The sequence below is a fragment of the Panthera onca genome, chromosome A2 (genome assembly GCF_046562875.1).
Source record: "Panthera onca isolate mPanOnc1 chromosome A2, mPanOnc1 haplotype 2, whole genome shotgun sequence".
Taxonomy (NCBI): Eukaryota; Metazoa; Chordata; class Mammalia; order Carnivora; family Felidae; genus Panthera; species Panthera onca.
In genome coordinates, this window is record NC_138340.1 from 105055751 (window position 1) to 105064323 (window position 8573).

At 35.5% G+C, this 8573-nt stretch overlaps 1 pseudogene; it reads left to right on the forward strand.

The window, feature by feature from the left end:
* The first annotated feature begins 4908 nt into the window (after positions 1 to 4908).
* LOC132679220 (large ribosomal subunit protein uL30 pseudogene) lies at positions 4909 to 5654 on the forward strand (annotated as a pseudogene).
* The last annotated feature ends 2919 nt before the right edge of the window (positions 5655 to 8573 follow it).

Here is an 8573-nt window from a genome sequence, read left to right on the forward strand (position 1 = left end):
AAACATCAGCAGTAATGGAACTATATTAAAATTTAATGAACTTCAATTCATGGCAGAGGAAAAATGTTATCTAATATATGTTTCTGAAAATTCTTTACCTCCCATTATTTACTATGTATGAATCTATATGACAAATTAAGGCATCCTTCACAAGTACTTGAAGAGGGAAAAGAAGAGGAAATTTTATAGTTCTCTGGTATGCACAGGAGACATAAATTACAGGATTTTAAAATTTACTGGTGAAAAGATCAGCAGAGAGGGGCTGTCCATAGATATTTCTTCAAGAAAGGCAAATTTACTTTGGCAAGCCTATGCTCTCTGTCAAGCACTCTATTAGATTCATTCACACTTAGTAACTCATTTTCCCTTCACTATAACCCTGCCAGAAATATTTTTGCGGACAAATTGAAACCTCCAGAAACAGTTTACACCAGTCTTATTTTATCTGTATGGTTGCTAAGCTTTCATATCATGATAACCTAAGAAACAGAAATGAGTTTGAGAGATTAAGGTGACAAGCTTTCAGTAAGAAAGGGGAAAAAAAAAAAGAAAAGATTTCCAGTTTTTCACTCTCTGTAATTTGCTTGCTTGAAACCTTCCCTTTTGGTCTCTTCCAGTCATAGAGCTCTCCCTTTCTCTAGGTTCCTTCCTTCTTCCTATTGTAAGGCAACCATTTTCGAGCTGTATTCTGTATCAAGTTCCAAACATCAAGTAAGTTGGGCTCAGGGAAAATGATGCATAAAGATGACTGCTAGACCTATCTCTAGCATGGCTGAAACACTCCTCAGTTTTTTTTACACTAAGCTACATACTGTTAGTATGACATATGTGGTCTGTTCAAGATCTCAGATTTCCTGAAAACTCCAATATCCACATGCTGAAAAGTTCCCCAAATCTAAAATATAGAGAGGTTTGTTACTCATATATAGTAAATAAAGTTACATCTATAAATGAAATCCACTGGAGAGAGAGTTTCAAGTACTGACTTGGCTAAACATTAGAATAACTTCATGAATTTTAAAAAAGCAATACACTAAAATCCAGCCGTGCTAATTAAATCACAGTCTCTGAGGGAGATGTGTGGCTATCAGCAAGTTTTCTTAAATTCCTAGGGAGACGCTAATGCTCAACCAAGTTTGAGAGCTACTGATATTCAATCAGGAGAGATTATCTATCCTTTAGGAATTCCAACATTTAAAAACTGTACTGAAGATGATTAACAGATAAAGTATGGAAATCAAGGGGTAAGATGGTTTAAATAAGTAGGAATTAGGAAACAGAGACTCAAAGTATAACCAATTTTCTTGAGTTTACAGTGTTGGTTGTTTAAAAATATATGCAGCGTTTTTAAAGAGAAGACACATTTTTAACATATATAAATGCTGATGGGAAAGATCCAGGAGAAAGGGAGAGACGGGTTATGGAAGAAATGGGAAAATCCATCCCTAAAGTCTGAGACTAAATGAAGAGTCAAGGTCCCTAGAAGAAAAAAATGTACACTGTAAAAAAGAATGTCTCCCTTCCTGTAACGTAAGAAAAATAGAAAATACGAGTCTAAAAGTGCATGCACAAAATTTAGAGAAGGTGAGAGCAATCCAAGAAGATAACTTCTCTGTTTCCTCTACATTTGGATCTAATACTACCTGGGGTGGGACAAAAGTGAACCTGCCTTACAAGTAATAAATATCCTCTAGGTTACTAACAGACTTAATTCCTGAAACAATTCAGTGAGATAGGTACTCTCATCCTTAGTTACAAATCAAGACAACAGAGGCAGAGAGAGGTTAGGTAACTTGCCCCAAATCACAGGGGCAAAATGGTCTGTAAATGGGACTCTGGGGCATGAGCCTCCACATTACCACATTGTCTGTCACCTAAGGCTCCCCGCCACTGAAGAGACTAGTGTGAGGCCCTCTCTTGTGTTATCAGACAAACCTCCCTCTGATTCTGCTCTTTAATTTATTCACCTTAAGAAAGTTACTAGCAAAATGGAAATAATAGAACTTTTCTCAGAGAACTGTTGGCAAGAGAAATTAACTTCCATTTCATCATATAGATATTTCTGTAATTCCAACTTGGCAAGGTACAGTTCTAAGTACTGAGGGCTACAGCATCAGTGGAAAAGACCAATTTTCTTCATGGAGTTTCTGTCTTAATAGAAGAGAAGCAGCAGCAACAAATGCACAAATTCCATGGACTGGAAAAGATTTGTCTGAATCCCCAAAACTTACAACTTTAGAGAAACATTAACCTCCGATCTCCTTCATTCTCAAGTTGTGTTTCTACTTTGCCGAGTTAGCCCTTTGGGGAAACATACCCACAGAGAGGAAGCATTTGTGGTATTGAAAAAGAGGCATCCTCTCAGGAAACAAAATCGACAGTTCATATTTCAAGGTTTTTGGGAAAAGGTGATTAACAATAGCTAAAAGAAACTTGAGTTAGCTATATTAATTTCCCAACAAGTAGACTTTAAAAATCATTAGTGGACATAAGAAATGGTATTCATAAAGATAAAGGAGGCTATCAAAATCTCAAATTTGTGTGGGGTACCTAGGTGGCTCAGTCTGTTGAGTGCCTGACTTCAGCTCAGGTCATGATCTCCTGGCTCATGAGTTCGACCCTCAGGTCAGGCTCTGGGCTGATAGCTCAAAGCCTGGAGCCTGCTTTCAATTCTGTGTCTCCCTCTCTCTCTCCCTCTGCCCCTCCACTGCTCACGCTATGTCTCTGTCTCAAAAATAAATGAAACATTACAAAATTTTTTTTTTAATTTCAAACTTGTGTCAATCTTTTAACATGACCTCAAATACATAAAGCAAAAATTCATATAACTTAAAAGAAAAAACACATGTATCATCACTACAAAAGACTTCGACATAGTGTTAGCAATTCATCAAGAAGCTGTTAAGGACATGGAAAATGAGTAAAAATATTGATTACATAAACAGAATTGTATTTCACATATTTAGCATACCACACTCAACAATGAAGATTTATATTTAAGTACAAATTAAATATTTAGTAACATTGGCAATATGTCATAATGTAGGAATCAACAAACTTCAAAGAATTTAAATTATTTAAAGTATGCTGACTAACCATGAAAGTAAGTGAAAGTTAGGAATTACTTCAAACCAGAACAAGAACATGCAAGTGCACAAAAGAAACTTCCTAATTTCCTGGAAATTAAATATTTCTCTGAAAGACGCAAGAAACAAAGAAAAATTGAAACAAATTATAAAACTTTGAATTAAAACATTTCAACATTTGTGAGGAAAGAACATTTGTGAGATATAGCTAAAAAGCAAGATTTAGTGACCTGTTTGTAGCTTTATTTTTGAGACTTAGAATAATAATTTGTTGTGCTATTTTGTAATACTTTAATCCTAAAGTCAATTCACTTATTTTATTTAAACAATTTACTGGGGCAGCTGGGTGGCTCAGCTGATTAAGTGTGCAACTTCAGCTCAGGTCATGATCTCATGGTTCATGGGTTTGAGCCCCGCATCAGGCTCTGTGCAGACTGCTCAGAGCCTGGAGCCTGCTTCTGATTTTGCATCTCCCTCTCTCTCTCTGGCTCCCCATCCCCGGCCTGTGTGTGTGCGTGCGCACTCTCTCTCTCTCAAAAAATTAACAAACATTAAAAACAAATTTAAACAATTTAAATTAAAAATAAAGATCTCACCCATTTCTCCCACCCTAAAACCCCTGACTCCGGCAACCACTAATCTGTTCCACCTATTAGGTTTTTTTGTTTACTTGTTTGTTTTAAGACTCTACATTAAGAGACATCATACATGGGCGCCTGGGTGGCTCAGCTGGATGAGCATCTGGCCCTTGATTTTGGCTCAAGTCAAAATCTCATGGTTCGTGGAATCGAACCCTGCATCAGGCTCTAGGGTGACAGTGTGAAGCCTGCTTCGGGTTCTCTATCTCCCTCTCTCTCAGCCCCTCTTTCACTTTCTCTCTCTCTCCCAAAATAAACAAACATTTAAAAAAAAAAATCATACAGCATTTGTCTTTCTCTGATTTACTTCATTTAGCATAATGCCCTTGAAGTTCATCCATTTTCACTCATGAAGAAAATAAGAGAGGATCCAAAAAATAAAAACAGAAATTAAAGAGATTTACATGTAATACCACAGAAATACTAAGGATCATAAAAGCCTACTACAAATAATTATACACTAAATTAGACAACTCAGAAGAAATGGATACATTCCTAGACACATACAACCTACCAAGACTGAATCATGATGAAGTAGAAAAATTTAACAGATTACTAGTAAAGAGATTGAATCAGCATTCAAAAATTTCCCAACAAATTAAATTCCAGGACCAGAAGCCTTCATTGGTGAATTCTACCAAACATTTAAAAAAGAATAAATGCAAATTCTTCTCAAACTCTACTGAAAACACAGAGAGGAGGGAACTCATCCAAACTCATTTGAACAGACTGATTACTAGTAAGGAGATTAAACAGTATTCAAAAACCTCCCAACAAATTACAGCCCAAGACCAGAAAGCCTCACTTGTGATTCTACATAACATTTAAAGAAGAATAAATACCAATCCTTCTCAAACTCTTCCAAAAATACAGAAGAGGAGGGAACTCATCCAAATTCATTTTATGAGGCCAGTGATTATGATACCAAAATCAGACAAGGATATGACAAGAAATGAAAATTATAGGCTGGCATTCCTTAAAAACAGATATCCAAAAATCCTTAACAAAATATTAGCAAAATGAATTCAACTATTTAAAGAATCATATACCCTGACCAAGTAAGATTTATTCCAGAGATGCAGGGATGATTCACCATCTGCAAATCAGTTAATGTGATACACCACATTAACAAAATGTAGGATAAAAACTGCATGGTCATCTCTTTTTTTTTTCCAGATAGAACCATGGAGGATGGTAGAGAGAAGAAAAAGAAGGTTCCTGCTATGCCAGAAACCCTTAAGAAAAAGGGAAGGGATTTCACAGAGTTGAAGATCAAGTGTCTGAGAAGGAATCATGCCCAAAAGATGCTTCAAAAGGAGATGAAGAAGCTCATCTGTGAAAAAGCTAAGCATCACCACAAGGAACATAGGCAAATGTACACAACTGAGATTCAACTGGCTAGGATGGCAAGAAAAGCCGGCAACCTCTATGTACTTGGGGAACCCAAATTGGCATTTGTCATCAGGACCTTACAGCTATCAATAGTGTTGAGTCCAAAGGTTCAAAAGGTGTTGCAGCTTCTTCACCTTCACCAGATTTTCAATGTCACCTGTGTTAAGTTCAAAGAGGCTTCAGCTAACATGCTAAGGATTATGGAACCATACAGAGCACTGGGGTACCCAAACATGTAGTGAGTGAATGAATTGATTTACAAGCGTGGTTATGGCAAAATCAACAAGAAGCCAATTTCCCTGACAAATAACACATTGATTGCATGATCTCTTGGTAAAAATGGCATCATCTGCACAGAGGACCTGATTCATAAGATCTCTACGTTAAAAAAACGTATCAAAAAAGCAAACAACTTCTTATGGTCCTTCAAGTTATCTTCTCCTTGTAGAGGAATAAAGAAAAAGACCACTCATTTTGTAGAAGGTAAAGATGCTGGCACAGGGAAGATCAGACCAGTAAGATTATTAGGATGAACTGAGGTATCTGCTATGATTATTTTTATAATCTGGTCAGCTAATCAACAACTACTTTCAAATTGAAAAAAAAAAAAAAAAAAAAAAAAAAAAAGACCTATAAATCATCTCAATAAAAAAAGAACATGACAAAATTCAACATCTATTTATGATAAAAATTCTCAACCAAATGGGTATAAAGAGAGAACTTATATCAATATAATAAACACCATATATGACAAGTCCACAGCTTATATCATATTCAGAAGTGAAAAGCTGAGAAAGATTTTCCTCTAAGATCAGGAACATATTTGCAACTTTAAATGCCCATATAGGAAAACAGAAAGCTGAAGAATAAATTATGTATGCTTTTCTTTCAAGAAGTTGGAGAGAGAAAAGTGAATCAAATCTAAGAATATAAAAGAAAAATAATAAATCAATAAAATATAATTCAAACATTCAAAAATAGAAACCCTAAACTTTTTTTTTTTTAATTGTTTGTTATTTTTGTGAGAGATAGAGACAGAGAACAGGCAGGGAATGGGCAAGCAGAGAGAGGCAGACACAGAATCCGAAGCAGGCTCCAGGCTCTGAGCACCCAGGACACAGCACGACATGGGGCTCAAACTCACTGACCGCAAAATCATGATCTGAGTTGTATTAGGCCACCCAACCGACTGAGCCACCCAGGAGCCATTAAACCCTAAACCTTTGAAAATACTAATAAAATTAACCCCTAGCAAGACAAAGTAAGGAAAAAGTATTAGAATGAATAAAACAACAAAATCAGAGATGACAAAAGGTAATATACTAATATTTACATTGTTTCTAGCTGCATCAAAAAAGATGAGTGATTATAAACAACTTTTCAGTTGTAAATTAGAGTATTTGAATGAATTGCAAAAATTCATCAAATAAAACTACAGGAAGATGAAAACACACAGAGAGCCTGAATTACTTGGTATCAAGTACAGAGATTAAATCCGCTATTAAAAACATTCTTACAAAAATGACCCCAGGTCTAGATGACTTCATCAGTGAATTCCCTGAAGTATTAAAGATATAGATAATACTAGTGTTACACAAGACTCTGTGTGATAACAGAAAAAGAAAATTCCCCAATATATTTTAAGAAATTAGAATAATATTGATACCAAAACATGATAAATGCATTGTAAGAAAGGAAAAGTACTACAGAATCTTTCTCAAGAATTTGGACAAAATCCTAAATAAAATATAAACAAGTCCTATTCGGCGATAATGAAAAAGAAAAAAACAAGACAGTAGACCATTGGGACTTACTCCATGAATGAAACCTGGTTTAGTAATCAAATCACTAGGACTGACCACATCAACAGAAAAATAAGGAATAAGTCAAGTGTTTTCACAAACACAGTAGAAGAATTTCATAAAAGTCACCACTCATTTATGTTTTTTTCCTAGAAACTCTCTTGCTAAACTAGAAATAAAAGGGAATTTACCTCATAAACAATATCAACAAATTCTTCCAAGAGTGGCAAAGTAATAAAAATTGAGGCATAACTGATTACATACTGCATGATTCCATTTGCATAAGTATAAAAGCAGGTAAAAATATGTGGTTTGAAGTCAAGAGATTACTATTCCAAAATGAGGACTTCTGACTTGTTGATAATATTGGGGTTATTGAATAGACAGATTTCTGTTTATAAAAATTAAGCTGTACACTTATGATACACACTTTCCTGTATGCATATTATACTTCAACAATCAGGAGATAAGAATGAGACAATGATGCTCATCATCATCACTTCTCTTCAGTATTTACTGGAAATCCCAGCCCATGTAGTAAGGAAAAAGAAAAAAATAGCATTAAGAATTGGAAAAGAATAAAAATATTAAAAAGTGACATAAGTGTGCACTTGGAATATGTAAGACAATGTTTAGAATAAATTTAGAACTAGTACACAAATTAAGCAACTTCACTCGATACAAGACCAAGGAACTAAATTTTATGTCTCATAGCCACAACAGAAATTTAGATTTAAAAATGAAATAACTGGGGCACCTGGGTGGCTCAGTTGATTAAGCATGCGACTTGGGGCTAGGTCATGAGCTCACTGTTCCCAAGGTCAAACCCTGCAAGAGGCTCTGTGCTGAGAGCTCAGAACCTGGAGCCTGCTTCATATTCTGTGTCTCCTTTTCTCTCTGCCCCTCCCCCACTCACACTAGGTCTCTTCCAAAACTAAACTCTAAAAAAATAAAAATAAAAAAATAAAAATGAAATAGTTTATAATAGCATTCAAAGTCAAATATTTTTTTAATCTTCATTTTTGAGTGAGAGAGAGAGAATGTGAGTTGGGTAGGTGCAGAGAGAAAGTGAAGTACAGGGTCCGAAGCAGACTCCAGGCTCTGAGTTGTCAGCACAGAGCCTGACATGGGGCTCAAAACAACGGGCAGCAAGATCATGCATGAACTGAGCCATGAAGGTACCCCTCAAAGTCAATATTTAGAAGTAAATCTAGAAAACGTGTGAAAACTACACTAATAATTAAATAGCATTATTGAGAAATATTAAACAAGAGCTAAATAAATGAAGAAATATATTATGTTTTTGGTTACATGACTCAATAATGTATGACCACCAATTCTCTCAAAATTTATCTATAGACTTAATAAAACCCTGTCTCTACACTAGTTTCCAACGATCTTCATCTCTTGATATTCATACACCTTTGTAATGGTCTCCCACATTACACCTGGGTTGGTTTGTGTGCTCAACAGAATGCCATAGAGGTGACTATGTCACTTCAAAGATTACCTTATCAAAGACTCTACAGCTTCCATCTTGGTCACTTTTTCTTTAATTCTTTCTCTTGGATCGCTTGCTTTGAGGACAACAATCAACCACACCTTGAGATCACTCAAGCACCCCTATAGAGAGGCCCAGCTAACAGTGATCCTTA